Source organism: Pygoscelis adeliae, unplaced genomic scaffold (genome assembly GCF_000699105.1).
Source record: "Pygoscelis adeliae isolate BGI_AS28 unplaced genomic scaffold, ASM69910v1 Scaffold140, whole genome shotgun sequence".
In the NCBI taxonomy this organism is placed as follows: Eukaryota; Metazoa; Chordata; class Aves; order Sphenisciformes; family Spheniscidae; genus Pygoscelis; species Pygoscelis adeliae.
The window spans coordinates 2,579,874-2,599,121 of NW_008824044.1; positions in this window are offsets into that span (position 1 = coordinate 2,579,874).

Below are 19,248 nucleotides of genomic sequence, written 5' to 3' on the forward strand. Positions count from 1 at the left end.
AGGGAGACCTTATCACCATGTTCCAGTATTTAAAGGGTGGCTACAAGAAGATGGAGACTCCCATTTTACAAGGAGTCACATGGAAAAGACAAGGGGTAATGGGTACAAGTTACTCCTGGGGAGATTCTGATTGGACACAAAAGGAAAATTTTTCACAATGGGAACAATCAGCCATTGGAATAATGTCCCCAGGGAAGTGGTGGATTCCCCAACACTGGAAGTTTTTAAGATTTGGCTGGACAGGGTACTGGGCCATCTTGTCAAGACCATGCTTTTGCCAAGAAAGGTTGGGCCAGGTGATCCTTGAGGTCCCTTCCAACCCAGTATTCTATGATATGAAATTCCATCACTAGCCTGAAAAGAAAGCTGACCATTTTTATGACCATATGAAATACGACCACTTTTTTTTTTTTTTTTAATTACACTCTCCAGGTGAAAGGACACTTTCTCCCACAAAGCTAAATAATTTTTGCATTTTTGAGCCTTCAGCAGGGCAGATTCAAACCTCTGGAATTAAATCTGAAAAGAACTAAGAACTATTGCAAACTTCACTGTATTTTATGTGCAAAGTGCCTTCTTTGATGTGTCTTCCCTGACAGACATGGCAAGTTATCTGTTTTCTAAAGGACTTGTATCAAAATGAAGCCTACTACAAATAAAACTCTCCTTCCAAGGAGAAGATAAGAAAAGAGTAAACCACATATGACAGATAGAAGTTGCATTAGTACTATACTACTGGAAGGCTTTTGCATACTCCAGAAGAACATATAAGCGGGAGTGGGAAGCAGGTAACAACCTTGTGGGGGTACATTTGGTGTATACATATATACACACAATAAATAAATAAATAAGACCCAAATGTCCTCTCCAGTCATCAGGTATCCTTTTAGTCAATGTTGACTCTGATGACTTTTAGGTGGTGATAATCTCAACAGAAAGTTTTATAGTAGCAAATGCATACATATATACAGTGCATGTGAACTATTTTAAGTTAAAAGGACAGAGGGTGAGCACTGTGTAAACCTCCATTAGAGTGATGTTGTTCACCTCCTGTGGAAAGAATCTAAGTCATTTCTAGTGCTAACATAAACTGTGAAGAAAAAAAACCAGAGGCTCATCTTTATTTAGACAGAATATTATTATAAAGGCAGGGGGGAATCAATAAAACCTAATTTAAAAGAGAAAGAGATTATGTCAAATTAGCATACTACTGAAAAAGACATTATTTCCCAGGTTCTCCATTAATGGAGAAAACCATTTACAGCATTAAGTTCTGCTCTATGAAAGCAGGTTTATTACTAACACTAGATAAAAAAAGTAGACATTAAAAAAGACTATTACTAAACATGCACCCCAGAGAATATTAGAGAATATTAAGGAGAACGTAAAATTATTTTACCAGAAATGGTTGTATTAAGTTCAGATTTTTACACTCTTCCTTAAGGAAAGGCAAAACAAAACAAAACAACCACAAAACCAAAACTCTAAAAGGCTTGCAGAGAGGGTTGTCTTTGTTTTTCCTTATTTAAGCACTTAATTAATTTCTCCTCTCTCTGCAGCTAAGTCTCTAATGTAAAACCGATAAGCAGCTCTTACCTTGAGGACAGTGGAGATCCATTCCCACCAAAACTAAATGATCCTTGGTAAAATCTTTGAATTTTTTTTCCCCTCTCACATTAGGCAAGGTTGGCATATGTGTTAGCAAGCCTGGCAGCCCAAGACACAAGTACGAGAAGCATACTATGCCTGCACAGTGGCCCTCAAAAGGGAGTTCTTTGGCTGTCCCCAAGTTCACAGAGATAAGCATGTGACAGCTCAGGATGAGCACAAGTAGGGGAACTTCAGACAAAGTGAAAAGGTCCTTCACAAGGTAACAGCCAACTTTTCTGCTTCCAGTGGGTACCAAATAAATATTTCCATCTTGTTCATATTAATTTGATGATGAATAACCTATACTGTTCTTATCCTATATGATGTTGTCCTCTTAAAACTCTATTGCACATGACTACTACAAAATTTTCTGTTGAGATCCCCACCAGCTAAAAAGCATTACAGACACCACTGTTAAAAGGATCCTTCATGACTAGGGAGGATATAGGGCTATAGGGACTTAACAAAAGATCTCCGCTTCATTTCCCATCATTAGTTAGTCAAATTGCAGTTAACAGAGGAAAAGTAATTTCTTAGACGCAACTGCTTGTGTTGAGCACAATAGAGGCAACTCTGTCAGTATTCCCAAACACTGCACTGGTAAACTCAGCCTAAAAAAGGATACAGCAGGAAGAGGAAGGACTTGGGGGGATCAGCCATGTTTATGCAATTTTTGTGCTGCTACATGCTTTGGAAGATTTGCTTGCTACATGCTTTGGAAGTCTTGCTACATTCTCTTTAGTTCCTGAACACTAAAGAAACAGAGGCTGCCAAAAATTTTGTTTACCATTTGCACAAAGCTAAAAAGTTCCATTTTCCCATCTGAGAGCAGCTATCACCAGCTTTTTTGAAGCAGTGCAAGCATTTTTTATATAAAGCTAGACCTTACAAACATTCAAAAATGACAGATATTATCTAAAACATTTTCACTTTCATTAAGTTTTATTCATGTAGGAAATAAATAACCAGACTTTCAATGTATAGAAATCCATTGGGTTGTCCAGGATCTTTTATAAAGAGATTTTCTGGTTGGCTGACAACTCCCTTAGAAACTGTCCTCTTTCACTGTGTAAAATGAGATGCAATAAACCAAGCACTCAAGATAACATCTACCTACCTCAGCAGGATAGGGACAATAACAAATACAGCCTTCATTATGATTGCAGGCTATTTTTCTCTGAAGGACCCTCTCTCGCTCAGAGCATAAGATAAGTACGTTGTAAGAATAAGTAAGGATCACAGAAAAAGCTTCTATCTGTAGACCTCCTGTTCCTTTCTAAGAGTTAGAAAGTTTAAAAGTGAACAAGGAGAAACTGGAAGAATTAACATACAGTTCCTGTAACTTTGTGCCCTCTGGAGAAGTAGATCCCATCCTAGCATCTGCCAAAAAAATCCAGGGTGGTGCTGAGCAAATCGCTCAAGCTGATTTCACCTTTCATTAGTGGCAATTTCACTTTTCACTAGTCATCATTAACTATGCATTCTTCTCACAATTGTGATATTCACAGCTGACCTATCTCAAAGAAGTCATCCACAGTTAGAGCACACCATTGACTGATTTTGTGAACTCACTGTGAGGAGTTGCTATGTTTTGGAAGACAAAAGATCAGGCTGTTCTAGCTGGGCACTTTCAACAGCACAGCATGGCCCCTTAGAGAGCTTTGAAAATGTCATTAACCATGTTACTGTGCTCAGTCTTACACAAGAGACAGCTGAACTAGTTCTCCCACCTGGTGGGAACAGAAGTAAACTGCGGTCTTCAAAACAGTCTTGCTGTCACAGGAGACTCATCTTCACCCCTTCATCACCAACATCAGCTAGAAGAAAAAATATATGATTAAATGCAGTGTTTCTACACTCAAGACTCTTCTGTGTTTGTCACAGAGGTCGTGGGGCCCAAAGCCACTGGCTGCTGACATGTACATAGCTCACCATCAGCCAAGGCAACACCAGCACCAGGTCAGGCATGAACCTTCAGTTCTGATGGAGATCAGGAGTCAAAAGGACAGTAAAAAATTCTTCCATGTTTTAGCGAATAGTTTATCAGCAAACAAAGGCACTAAGTTACTGACAGAAAATAACTAATATTTTACTCTGTTGTTTACCACTAAGTAAACAAGTCAAGTATCTTCAGATGATACAAGAGCAAGCTATAACCAGAATACATTGCAGGGAGAGCTGAGGATTTGGGGTTCATCAATACCCTCTAATCAGCATTTTTTGTCTTGGCAGTATCTCAGTCCAAACATTGCCTGATTTTCTCTTTTTATCAATAAGTACCTGTCCTGTGTTAAAAACTTCTGTTCTTGGGACTTTTGGATGAGGTAGCTGAAACCAGATCTCTTAGCTGGTAACTACACAAGATTCAAAATGCTGAAAAGAAGTCTTTCTTAACCCTAATATATGTCCTGCATGCTAATGAAGGGTCCATGTGCTCCTCAGTACCTGTACTGCTCCCTGTTCATCTCGTCATCCTCAATTGCTGCAGAGGCCTACGCCTTCAAAAGCATCATTCAAAAGTTTGAAATGTGAAAAATTCAAAAAACTAATTCAAACACAACCACGCAGATAGGTACATAACAACACGCAGACTAAATGAGGTTACATAATGTACCAAGATGTTTAAACAACACCATATGCCTATATGTGCTCTTAATTGTTGAAACGTAGCAACAGCTTATGGAAACAACTGGCCCTTAAGCTCAGTGATGGCTATAAACACAGCCTCCTTCCATGCTGTATTTAATCTTGTGATCAGGCTGGAAGAGATACAGGTAAAAAATCTAACTGCCCACCTTTCTTGACAGGTAGAGAACCCCACTCCCACCATCACTTCTCCTCCTGAAACCACTCCATGAGCCTGTACAACACTTTAATATAGCAGGAAGTTTACGGGGTGGGGGGGGGCAAGAAAAAAGATAGTTTTCTACATAACAAACTGAACTGACTCATGAAAGGGCCTAACAAGTGAAAAGAAAGAAAAAAAACAGTGCATCAGCTTAGCTTCTTGTGAAACCACAGTCTTAGTTTCCATGTATCTCAGTTTCTTCTCAGTAAAACAGGAATATTCATAACATTGTACCTCAGAGGAGTTTGTTGGAAATGTATTCAAATAAATGCCTCAGAAGCACTGAGAAAAGCATGACGCACTATACTGAGTACTGCAGTAAAGTCCATGAGGAAATTAATAATTCCAGCTTCAGTGCATGTTCTTATAATTTGAAATAAATAAAATATAAAGCCAAATACTGAATGAAGAAGATAAAAGTGAAAAATTAAATAGCTGGTCATGAATGGTGAACACCATTCATCCTGTATGCTAAACACCACACTGGTCCTATTAAACAAACAAACAAAAAAAAACCCAAACCCCAGATAAGACTATTTAATTAAAACTTATATTAAAACCCAATTGTACTTACTGTTTTTCTGAAGAAAATATGAAAAGACAACAGTAGATAAATTCTGCAAATGATGCCAAAGCTCACTATAAAATTAATAATGCTGAGAACACTATAGCTGGTGATGCTCAAACTGGCCAGCCTGGATACCCTGTAAGACAGGCTCACCTGAATAACATGCACTTCACAACTCTGAAAATACAAAGCTAGGCACTGTGAAATGAGCAACAAGCTACAGTTATACGGAACAGTTGTACAGAGCTACAGTACAGATGTACTACAAAGGAGAGGTAGATAATGAGATCAGATTGAGCGTAATGCTACCAAAACAATGGAAAACAAGCCCCCCGTATGAGGCTGTAGTTAAGATGCTAAATATGATGTTTTGGTGTATAAATGAGGGGAATGTTACATAGACCAAGGAGATGACATTGTGCAGCATTAATGTATTATTGACCTCGTGCTTCTCTGTCTCTGAAATTTAACAATAAAGAGTACATTTCATGGGTCCACTCCAGCAAGACATTTTACAACTTTCTGCAGCCGAGCCCTCTCACCTTTGTCAAAGAAGCTGGTGCTCCCAGGTGTAAGGTTCCTGCTTATCAGCTGTGCGTGCAATCAGAACAGAAGCCTGGTTAGTTAGTGTTGGTGTTTTGCTTGCTACATCAGCAAGGTTGAGTTTGACTAGCCAGTTGGCAGAAAAAAAATGAGTATGTACAAACAGAGAAAGCCAGTTGTGAAATTCAAAAATGTTTGGAAGGTATTGATTGAAGTCTTTTGATCTTCAGATGTAAATACATTCTGCCATGTGTACCACCGCAACAGGGATGTTAGAACCTGACAGGTTCTAGAAAAAGTAAGTCATCAATGACAGATAATAGGGAAGTGTGCAGACAAAGAGGTGGCTGAAGAGCTTCTTCTCATATGCTCTCAAGGTTTTCATTTGCAGAGTCTGGAAATTTCTGTGTTTCTGGATGCATATTTCTGATAATACATTGTTTGGGCTTTCTCTTTTTTCCCTGGGCACCCTCACTGATATTTCCTTATTTTTCTTGTTTACCAAAACTTAGAAATCATTTATTTGTGAAAGTCTATGCTGACTTGCACGGGAATAAGGAAGACTTCTTTCGCTTACATTTTGAGCATACAAAGATAAAAATATGTCCCAGTTTATAGAAATCTCTACCACATGCCATTAGAAGCACATTATGTACTTTAGTTCCAAATGTATCAACAAAGACAAATCAAGGATAAATTTAACACCAGAGGAACCTAAGACAGATAAATTATTAATTTAAAAAGGATGGAGAACTAGAGAAAAAGTGGTTGAACCAGTTAGAAAAAATTAACCTCATGTCAAATGCTAAGAAATTTTAGATTGTCCCAGTAAAGTAAAGTTGGCAAGGTATAACAACTCTTTATTGAGCTAAGCTAGCTCAGTTTTAGAAAAAAAAAAAAAAAAAAAAGAAAAGAAAATTAGAAAATTCAATCCATTAAAACCCAATACCAATACTATGCTAGAAATCATCATTTTGTAGGCAGGAATTTTGTTTTGTTTTGGTTTTTTTTTTTTGTACAGAAGACAAGCAGCCAGCAGGTAAGAATGTTGACCCGGACTGAAATTTCCACTCAGAGACATTGCAACTATGGAGAACATTATTTGTCAAAGGAATGAGAAAAAGACACGTTTTGCCATTTAGAATCTGTGTGTCTCAGAAGCAGAAGAAACATTTGAGCTGGACAATTTCACTCTTTGAATCCATCTGAGCCTGACTGAACTGACAAAATCTTATTTTGAGATGCATATTTGCTGGTTGTGTGCTTTTATTTGAAGTATTAAGCCCTGAGAAAAGTTCTAACAATAACGACTGTATCAGCTTAAAGCATGTTGCTCACTGTTAGTTTTTTCTTTCATGGCAAAAGCACAACTTTTTAAAAATAAGCCAAATTAACAGCTTATTGAAACTCTTGAGGAACATAAACAATCAGAGTAGCATGGTTACCAGTAGTATTATTATATAAAAACACTAAGGAGAGATGGTTAATCTAATGTACATACTAATTTAGTTATGCTAAATGAGTTAGCATTTAGGGTTAGGCTCTAGATTCAGCAAAGTTTTTAAATATACCTTACAAGGTGTCCTAAGTGTCATCCCATCACCAGAAAGTCTTTAGAAGCTCTAGAGAAATCAGACTGAGTTAAATGATGCAGGTAGAGCAAGTGATTGGACAAATCGAAGCAAATAAAGGCACCCTGTCTAACAAGGTGACAGTACATAGAAAAACGTGTTGCACACAGAATGGTACATACCCCAGCAAACCATAGGTGCATTTTCAAATACGTACACTAGTATCTTCTCTGGAAACAGGGTGAGCAGAAGTGCACCAACACACCTGCATTTACATAGTTTGTCATGGAAATTCTGCTGTCATCATTATATAACTGTATGTGCATAACATAATATATATAAAATACCTATATATGAAACAAACAGTTGTCAGTTATAAAATTAAATCACACCTTGTACATTACAAGAATGGGACTCACTGAGACCCTTTTGTCTCCTGGCCTGATACCTTACCCTCCTGAAGCCAGTAAGATAACTTGATGGTGCAAACAGGATCGTACCAAAAATGTCTTATTTGGAAGAACATAGAGAAAGCCTTGTTTCCCTGAGCAATGAAGGACCTAGGAAATAACCCTACTTTGCAGTTTTAAAGAGGTCTTTCAGCCAACATAGCTCTCTGAATCACCCGCAAGTCCTCCTTTCTGGCCTGCCACATTGTGGGTGGGATTTCTGCTCAGACATCCACCAGCTGCCTCAGGAGTTGAACCCTTGTGGTGACATATGTTTGGAGGGTCCTGTTGCGGACCTGCAGGAGGGGGCTGCCAAGAAGCACCCAGGAGGCCAGGGTGTGGTGGCCACAGGGCCAGGACGTGGCCAACAAGGAGAGCTGGGCAGGGTGAGGCACGGTGACTGATCTGACGTCCCTTACACAGGTCAAAAAAATTCAGAAATGCACTTCCAGGCACTTCAGAAAATGCTTTATTTGTTTATTTATTTTAAATTATGCCTGCCTTGTAGATAATACCTTGGTCATTCAAATACTTACCCAGGAATAGTAAGATTTGGTTTTCACGTCCTGCCCATCTTCCATCTCTTAGAAAGAAGTCACTAACCACCAGGTCATCAGTTTACGCTAGGTGAATTCACTTTCCATTTTGAACTGTGCCTCTCACCGAGAAAGACAGAAAAAAAAAAGAAGAGGAAGAAGCCTAAGAGAAAGAAAGTGGGAGTAACCCAAGTCCATGTTCTCATGGCTGGGACACAAACTGGGACACCAATGTGGGATGAGGAAATTTCGACCCTGGTTCATGCTTACAGGACAATCTCCAGGTTCTTCTTAATGGCCACTGAAGCTCAAATCCATAAATGGTTGTGAAAACAGGACTGGAAGACAAGATTCCCCTCCCTCACCCCCCACAAGGTAAAGATCCTAATTGCTGGACTGCAGAGCCTTTCTTACTCTCCCCCGTTCTTCGCTTACTGCAGATCATTAGATAAAACATGTTAGTTGGCAGAACTGTTGTATTGCCTACCTCTGTCTTGATGGAAAGAAGGAAGATCTGCTCCATTCTTTCAAAACAAATGCCAATGTGTGTCTGTCTTGGGAAGGCTTTTAGTCTCCATACCTGGAAGCAGATAAGTTTCTGACATCTAGAGAGGAGTAATATTTGAGACATAGTCTTGTGCTTCGCATTTTCTCTGGCTTTTTGCCCAACATTCAGGGTTTTCTAACTTGCTTTTCTGAGCCATTCAAATACCACATTGCTGTTTGAGACTCTGGGTTCCTGACTTCTGTCCTTCTTTTGCCTTTCAGGAAACAATATCTTAGGTGTGGTCAATGTCTAACTCAGTAGCATTTTAGGCCATTTTTAAAATTCTAGTTCCTAGCATAGTAAAGAGTAGCTTCTGTTGTCTCCAAGTCTCTCATTGCTCCTTTATTTTGTATTCCCATCAGCTTTAGCAAGGTCTTAAGACTATCCAGAGATGAAAGTCACTCAAATTTTCTGGCATAATGAAGTATGTTAGCATCTTCACCATTGAAAGGTTCATCAGTAGTAAAATGAAAGTAAAAACTGATAGAACTGGACAACCAATACACTGCAAATAATATCCATGATAATTTTGCCCCTCTGGGGATTCTGATGCCTTTTTCTAGCAAACAAAATCAAACTGAATTTACTAAAACATCTGAATGGACTACTCGGCATATATACAGTTTTCACCATGCAATATCCAGCTAAACAGTGAAGCAAAAGAACCATTCTACTTTCTTTAAATCTCAGTTTGTAAACAGCTGATGTTACCTGACTAAATCCAGCTTTTCAAATATTATCAAATATGTCCTGCCTGAGATACGTTATCCTGCCAAAACAGTCTGCAGTATCAATAAGTTGAGCTACGAACTGATCAGCAGGAGAATCATATTGATGACTGTATCGTTAGGATAAGGCAATTGTCAAGCATTCACTCTGCAAGAGAATACAGAACTAATGATGGGAATCTGCAGCATTTTCTGCTTGCAAAACAGCTGTTCATATATTTCTAAACAATGTTTTCCACTTTCCCCTTCTCCCTTCTATTTTAGCTCTAATGTCTTATTTGTAAGATAACTAGAGACATCAAGAAAATTGTGGTTTTATTTCCATGACAAACATAACTTAGAGGGGAATAATAAATCTAATTTAATTTAGTTTAGCATATAAATTGAACTATTGCCTGTATAGTTCATCATTAGACCTCCATCTATATCCATTCTTTCCTTCATGTGTTTATAAAATTAGCCAGATTTGCAACTACTAAAACTATCATAGCTCACATCACCCACAGTGCCATCACACTACCAGCAAGGGAAGTTTTGCCAGCATTGAGACACTCAAACACTGACTACAAAAAAACAGATTCTAGTTTGTGGCACTACTATTGCCTCCTTCTGTCACGGTAACATGAGCTGTATCTTTTCTGATGTGCAAAGCAGCCCCCAGGATGCTTGTGAAGCTGAGAAAGTGCAGTCGCCTGTCTGCTGAGAAACTCATGGGGGCTTTCACATGTCAATGGGATGGTTATTTTCAAGCTCTCTCTCTCACTGCATGTGAAAAGCAACCTGGCACAGCAAATAGTTCTGACCCATTCTCAAAATATCCTTTAAACCCCAGAGTTCATCCTAAAACCAGTATTACTATTTTTTCAGATACGAAAAACTTCTAGGTATATAAAAAGAAATTACATCTGTAGGTTACAAATCACTTTCTTTTCCTGAAAAGCAATGGACAAGGGGTAAGAGAGTGCACTAGAAAAGAGAAAAGCATTAATGTTCGTTTTGTTTAAAGGAAAAAAATGCATTTTAACCAGCCTCAGAAACTGACTGACAAACTGCAATCAAAACATATCAATTTATGAAATCAGAATCCAGTCAATTTCTACTTCTAAGCAGAGCTAATTCAATTATCTGACAGGTTTGAAACTACCACCTTAACTACATGCATTTAGTTGGTGCTAGATAGAACACTGATGTAAACATAAGAGAGAGTACAGATATTAATATGAAGGAAGCTGGAAAAGTTAGAATGTCAGAAATGTACTGAGGAGATAGTCAAGTGAAATGTCACTGGGAAATGAAAGTCAACGCAAAATTATTTGTATAGTGAAAGGAGAAGAAATGCTTGGAAGAAATAGCATTCACAGTAATTTATACATATTTAGAACTCAACATAATGAGGAAGCTAGAGGAAGGAAATGCAGGTGTAGGCTGTTATCTAAAAGACATTGCACATCAGAATCAAAGGGAAGAAGAGCCCTTTGATAGCTAGCAATAAATACTGCCCGAGAAGATAATGTAATCAAGCCAGTTAGGAAAAGAGTAACACATTATTACTGGTAAAGGAAGGTCTCCTGCTGTTAACTTATGTTAACTTTCCTTCCTCCATCACCCAGCAAACCTGCTGACACCCTGTTGAACTTGTGTTCAACATGGTTTCTTGAAACAGGGTTCTAGCCTGGTTGGGAAAAGCTCCTGTTTCTTTACGTCACCAGGGATGCACCAGCCAGGGAGACCCAGATTGGCCGGTTAATATTCCAGCAGTGAGCAAAGTCCTTAGATATTCATTACCGTGCATAATGTAAAGTCTCTGAACCAGAGGCAAACAAAAAGGAAGAACAAAAAAGATCCAAATCAACAGAGAACATTAAGATAAGTGCTTGTTTTTAAAGTGTAATGATCAAGGAGAAAATCACTTGCTTACAATTACAGGAACATAAGTTAGAGAATCAAATAAATTTCCTAGATCACAGGTAATTAAAAGTAGTTTGATTAGAGATGAAAATTGATACAGTACGTGCTTTATAGTAGCACAGTATAAATTTCAGAAACGTACATAGTATGTTCCCTGAGGAAAACAAGCCAACTGGAAAATTCAATCTTGGCAAGATCTAGGGGTAGTCCAAACAGCTTTTCTGTTTCTAAATTGTATGGTTCAAAATTATACAAACCTTTCTTTAACAATATCCTGTCTCTGATGTTTTGCAGTGTAAAGGCAGACATTTCTGGTTATCTTTAGAGAGTATACGAGTACTGTGCACCATAAAATAGACAATAGACAACTTCTTTAATTAGATCCTTCTCTATTTAATGTGTGGATGATACTAAGAATGGTTCTGTGACATTCTGATTCTGAGGAAAATAAAGGACTCTACTTCTAAAGCTTTTATTTTGGCAAATTATGTTTTGTGCAATTTCCATCAGGATGTTCGTGTACCACTGAGAAAGCAGATACTAACAACAAAGAGGAGAAACACAGGCAGCAGTATATCTTCCCATCAACTCCCGCTAGTCGTGACAGCTATGCTATGATGAAAAATTTAATAGGATATATAGATAAAACTGGATTTCTTGTTTTGATTTTACATTCTTTACTTGTTCAGTCAAGTGCACTGAAGCCAAGCATGAAATGACTGACCTGGAGAGTTCAAATTTATCTGTTTCTTTCAAAATCTTGACTTCTCTCAAATATCTGCAAGAAAGCGGGGGAGCAGAAAAGGAAAATAAGACAATGTTATTTCTTTGCCAAGAGCCAGTCCCTAGGTCAGAGAATTCTTCTTTGAAAGGCAATATTGCTATATTTCATGTAGGATGCAATAAGAAAAGCAATTTCTATGGGCACTTTCAGGGATTCAGGTTGAGTTTTGGTAATTCCCATTGATATGAAAGTAAGTCATGCCAGTAAAGCCCAATAATATGCGCTGGAAAACAGGAAATAAAAACATAAAATATAGCTGAATGAGAATGAAACAAAACAGCTACTGTGGATTCCAGCTCTAAAAAACCCAAAATACTTACTGCTGCTTCTGTGACCCAAGGGATATGCAAACTGCAACCCCTATCACACCCCCATAGCCAAAGCTCTAATCCACGGAAGAGACTAAAAGAGGGTTTTTTTATGAGGAGGAGGGTGTGAAGCAAGGTTGGACCCTCCTGTGGAAAAGAGGAGGTTAAAGAAGCAGATGTGTTTTTCTGAATAAGCCCTGACTAAGATCGCAAAATAACTTCATACAACTGATTCTCTTATACTCAATCACTACAGAGAAGACTGAGTAACGAAATGAGTAAAAGAGCTTTGAGTCAGCTCTGTGCTACATTTGGTAGGCCTGTTCAGGACTCGGTATGCTCCTACTATAAGCCAATGGTTTCCCAGACAGCTCTCCATGCAACGATTTCCCCCATTACCTGACACCTGCCCCTCACTGAATCATGTGCTGCTGCCACTTTTCTTGTGACATTTCAGGCACTCATTGGACCTACTGCCCATTGCCAAGTTGATTCAATGAACTAAAGCAGCAGAAAACTCATTTGCCCAGAGGAAAAGGAAACCATATCCTACTGGGACAGCAAGCTGAACTGGTTCAGAGAAGAGTTGTCAATGAGTTGTCACTGGGGAGGGAGTGTGATTGCCCCTTTTGGCAGCAAAGAGCCATTAGCTTAGCTCAGCTGTACATACCTTCAGCAAGCAGTGAACTCACCAGCAATACCCCTTGCAGAGAATGTCTTTCCTAAGGCCCTTTTCATTCATCTTAAAGGACCTTTACATAGAGAAATAAAGAAAAAACAGTAAATCAAATCAAGCTCAAAGAGCTTCTAGAAGCTCTAATCAAAACACAGTTACCAAGGCAATCATTGCTGCTGCCCCCAAATAGATGAGAGCTTGCAGCTCAAGCCCTTGTCCTTGGTTTGTAAAACAGGAAAATGCACTGGCTACTACTTTGCATTTAGCTCAGAACAACACACTAGGAGCTTGGTGGAGCACAGCTACTGAAATAAGGACTAAAAGTATCCTATACCCTTAAGCTCCCTCTTTATGATGAACTGGGACATCAGTTCTGTGTCTCCCACTCTACATTTAGTAAGCTCTGCAGTACCCGGAGTGAGACAGGAGTTTCTTATGTGTTAAGCTCTAGATACTTTTAAGTAAAGTTCCTCAAAACAATTCAGGTTCAAAACAGGAGAAATGATCCTTTATAAAACAAAACGCTAATTGTTCATCAAAGCTCTCATTCAAGATAAACACACTCAGCAGACAAAGCCACGGATAAATTGTTGTTTATGGAGCTAATTCCGGGGGGCTATTCCACAGCCTAATACTGCAAGTTCTTTCCTCACACACTGGGAACAACAACCAAAAAGACAATAGAGGTGCGACTTTAATATTAACTTTATTTTAGGAGTAAAACAAAATTAATCAAATGTAAAAGATACACAGTGATTTGCATAATATAGAATGTAAGTGTGATTGAAAAAATAAGTGAAGAAAAATTGAAAATTTTAAAACATTAAAATGTAGTAGTACAAATGCCATTAAAGTTTAGAGGCTCTTTAAGACATTTTAGTTCAATTCAAGGATCCTTTCTAAAACACAATATCCCCCCCCCTTTTTTTTTTAAAGCCAAGATATAGAAATCCTAAAATCTCTTAGATAAGATCACATTAATAAAAATGTTTAAAATACAGATATTCAGTGTCATTACTGTGTAAAAGTCTTGTGACCAAGAAAAAATTTTTCCTAAGAACTGTGCAAGGAATCTGGAGCTATAGGAATATATATGTTATAATCCAAATTAATTCATAGATCAGAGAGATACTTATAAGCAAATATTATGAAGAAGTACACAGGAACACAATCTGAACACTTGCTGAACAAAAAGATAAAGAAACACATAGATGTAGAGTTTAAAGATAAAAAAAATCATTCCAAGTAACTCACCTGAATGAGTCAAAGCGCAGCCCCCAACACATCTACATTTTCACATATGTCAGCGGGGCAGTATTTCATTCTGTATCAATAGCAAAGCACACAACAATTAGCTGAATGTAGCACCAGTTGCACCATTGCCATTTTCTTGCATGTTTCTGTTTCATGAAACTGCTTGCTTTCATTCCTCTTCATGCCAGCACTTAAGCACGTACACAGAGTTTATCAAATGCTAAAATGTTCTCTTGAATTGAAAGCTGGAAGCATTTTCCTGTCATTCTGTTAAAAACATTACAGAGAATTAAGCAGGATTTCAGCACAAAATATACATACATAAACATTTCATATATTTAAAAACTAGACACATCTCATTGAAGTAACACCTATGGATACTAAAAGCCATACACACACGCAACCAAGTGGAGAATGCACAAACTCAAACCACCGGACAAGGGAGTGGAATCACCTAAGAAAGCTGCCATAAGAATTATCCTGCCATTGCTCCTCTTAAAAGTCATGCTCCAAATGGCCTGTGACAGCTGCAGGGAGGTAATCAAATTATTAAATCTAAAATAAGTTACTCCTGCTACAGTGAAAAACTCTTTGTATGAGAAAGCTGTATATGGGAATGGGACGTAAAATGCAGAATGGCCTTGGAAAGTACAAGCAGAGTTACACATTACCATGAAGTAAATGGCCCAGATGGCAGGGACTTTAGACCCTGCAGTATTCAAATATAGCTCCCCACTATTCCTCCTCACGCAGCACTATCGGTGCCAAGGTCAGATCAAGTCATGGAAGAAAGACATCCATTTAAGGACAAGATGAAAGTTTTGCTAGTGGATAGAGAAAAACACACGCTGGAGCACTTCAGGCCTCGTGAAGTTTACTGTGGTTGGACCACCCTCCAAATCTGGAGTTTAGAAGTGCTCCTGGATTCCTCTCCCACACTAAGCTATCACAGCCCCCAGCTATGCTTTCTCCTATATTTGACTGGCTGAAAAATCCATCCTATACTAACTTATCAGTCTTTAACTGTGTGCATACAAGAGTGCTTTTCCTGCTCAGTTTTGGAGATGAATCAATATCACAAATTGTTGGAGGCTTTTATCTTACAGGACTTTTATCCTACTGTTGCACAGAGGTATGGAAACAGTAAGGAAAGGTGTTGCAGGTAAAGGTGGCAATCCCAAGGTGAGACAGCACAGGGAAGGACTGGATTCCGTCCTTGCATTTATGACAGAGCAAATAGGGAGGTCACTTATTCTGGTTTTTCTCCACATGATCAGGAACAGCACATTATTTTATAGATGTCCAGCTTGAGGCATCAAGATGTGATTAACTGCTTAATACCCCAAAATATGAACCAAATAAAATCAGAGTAAGCAATTAAAAGTGTGATACATCTGACCTGAGCTTTGGGTGCTCCTTGTTAAATGGAAATGTCATCATTGTGGGTCTGTGTGCATAAGCCTAGATGAGAGCTTTGGTTTACATTCCACCTTCACTGCTTTAAGAGCTGTGAAGTTTCTAAGACACAGGGTCTTGACAACCTCTAGTTAACAGAGGAAAGCCATCCCACTGCCCACAATTACTTATGTGAAGGGGGGTAAGAAAAAGTGCTTTAGGGAGTTGATCCCTATTGCTAGTGAGTGCTTAGCTGTAGCTTTTCAGATCCACTCTTTCTTTACACTGTGCCTCTGGGCAATAACTGACTCTGTTGCCAGTCACGTACAATTGCTGCCTTCCCCCCAGCCCCCAGCACTTCAAAGCTGCGTATTGGAACGAAAGATTGGTATAGAAAGATACATATATTTTTATGTGACACCAATACTTTTAAACATTCACAACAATACTCCTGAAGTCCCATTTCAGCTGCTGATTACATATTCATGATCATAAGTATATTCACTGTGGCTTTAGTTGTAGCATGTTCCTCAAAGTTTTAAAATGTTTTGTTATAAATCTATTTACACTATACTATAGATAATTTACATCATTTGCCTTTTTGCAAATTTATGAGAGGTGTTACTGCAAAAAACAAGCTTATTGAGCAGACCACTGTCCCTGACCCTTTTACATAAGACCACTTTTATCCTTCCACATAGCTTCTAATTTCATATCAGAAACAATAAAATAGATATGCAGCTGCCATAGTCCAGATAAGGCAATGTTTTCCTGACCCTCAAAGTCATAGTCTGCCTGATAGGTTGATGTTTCAATCAAAAAGATTTTTTCTCCATGCTGGCCTGAAAAGATATTTGATACAGAATTGAACTGACAACACATCTTGTCTTTATCCTCCTGGACTTTTCTCACACAATCTCCAAAATTCTGATCTAAAGTTCTATTCAAATATTGGAGGTGTTACAGAGACAATGGCACATGCTGCTGAATTACACTTCATAAATGTTTTATTTGTTGATCTGCATATCCACTTCACTTTTGGCTCCATATGCCTCAGGATTAATCAGGTTATGTTAAGTAATTGCAGATTCGGAGACAACCGACTTTCTACTAAGATAGGAAAGTCCTGTGATTATGGCGTATGAATGTGACCAGGAAATGTGCTTCAACAGGCAGCAATGCTATAGATTTTCAGTCAATTACAGTCTAAGCTCTGGAAAGATAAGCTCAGAAAGCTGCTTAAAGACAGGTACTTGCTTTAGCATTTTCCTGCATGAGGCTTCATATCAGTTCCCCTCATCTGTTAAACGGAGGCAACATAATTTCTTTACAGAGTTACAAGCACAATTTTTTTAAGGCTAGTTCTTGTTTATATGGTCATTTCATGTTTCTTTAGCAAAGTTGAGGGTATATGGGTTATTTCCATGTGCTTTAAGACTGCTGCACCCCACTTGCCTTCAGAAGATTATCGTTGTATAAGATAACTGGATTCTAACAAATATGGTCTCATAAATTCTTCATAAACTAAAGTGTATGGTCTCCACTTCCAAGAAGGAACATGAGTCTTCAGACTTTTAGGCCAATGCTTTTTGAAAAGCTATGAGTAGGTCCTCTTTTAAGGCTCACTTGTTCTTCTCATCCTATCTCAGTGTTCTCCGAAGTTCTTAAAATCCAAGTATTCTATTAGACTTAGCAGGAGAATTTTGGCACTGAAATGCTTGGATGTGACACGTTCTTATAACAGGTATGAATCTGGACTGCATTTGGACTAGCACCTTTACCACATCTACAAATATGAGTTAACATATACAGATACATAGAGTTTATAGATATGTCAAAGGTATGTGTGTGCATAATACACATACACAAATTATGTTATTGTGCCAAATTGTCCCAGTGGGTGAGAAACAAAGAGGTAGCTTCATTTCAGATTTTGACATCAGCTGAAATTGTGAGGAAAATCTGTGACAGTGCAGGTGATTCCGAGTTCATTCCTTTCCAGCTTACATATTAACTGTGAGCTAAGGAGATCTTCAACTACTAAAACATGACGAAGTAGCACATTACAGGTTTAATCTTACATTTCAAAAGTCCCAACAACATTATTTAAAGATAACTCAAAAATGTACTTCCCAAGTCTTTCTTCTTTTTATAGAGGGACATTATAAACAAACACAGCTTCTGTAGCAGATTCACATCTGAGCTATCTATGTATACCCCTTCTATTTGTTATGGTGTCCATTAATCCAAAGCAAAAGAACATCAGAGAAGAATGATCTGGGCCATCAAGCTCAGTCCTCCAAAATCACATGCATGGAATTGATTTTTAGTACTGAGAGGCTATGGAGAACCTGTTTCATCCCCATAATGCTTTCCATCACCCAAACACAAACACAAAATTTATAATAGACCACAAACAGACATTTGCTATAGGAATATGGCAGGACAGATCACAGGCACTGTTATGTCTTCCACCCCTGCAGTGGAACAAACAAAACTATGGTCCAAATCTGAAGTTAACCAAGGAAAACTCTACCTAACCCATAGTAAGAGTAATCATGTCTTACAACAGGATTTGCTTTGCTAAAGAAGGGCATCACTCACCCAGTGCTTGCTGCATAAGCTTGTACATTACAGAGCATCCATGTTAAGCTGCTATAAAGGAGGAGCTGGATGCTCTTCCTTCCCATCCCATTTCTCCTTTACTGTTTAAAGACCCCATCCCTTAGATGTTGGACATCCATCTTTCAATATTTGATTGAACTTACTGCTTATTGTGTTACTACTCATAAGAAATCCACCTGCAGGTTTTGCACTCTCATTTTTCTTCCTACACTTTTGTGTGCAAAAGACTAAAAAAAAGCTAAATCATTTTCCAGGCCCTGATGTGCAGTCATCTCTGTGGTTGAACAATAGCTGTTTAGATGACACACAGTACGCCTCTGCACATGAATTTAGCCTGAGCTAAAGAAAATCTCTAGAACAAACTGCAATTGCAGAGAGAACTAGTTATGCATGATGTCATTATCCATAAATAATGTCCTGAGAAGGTAAAAACACCAGTTTTACATCATCTAAGGGACCCTCACTGTATAGCACAATTCTATGGTAATGTGACAAAACTTGCCATTGTTTGTTCTACTTCAACCAGGAAAGTCCACTTTGCTCAAACTTTAATTGTTTTTTGATCTGTGAACTTTCCGATTTTCTGTACTGTGGAAATATAGATCAGTGTGGACATTCATAAGAAAGGAGAGATATACACGCATCATAAAATTAGCTCATATCTGACAGCCTGACACAGATATTATGGCTTATATTAAAAAAACAGTATATCATGGAAAATGACGTGTCACTATTGAAGTATAACAGCCAAATGATGAAATGCTTGAAGTCAAGCAGCAAGGGAATGCTGGCTTGCCGTAGGCTCTAGATAACACAGCTGCTTCACCTTTGTCCCTTAACTTCTTTTTTTATGTTTCA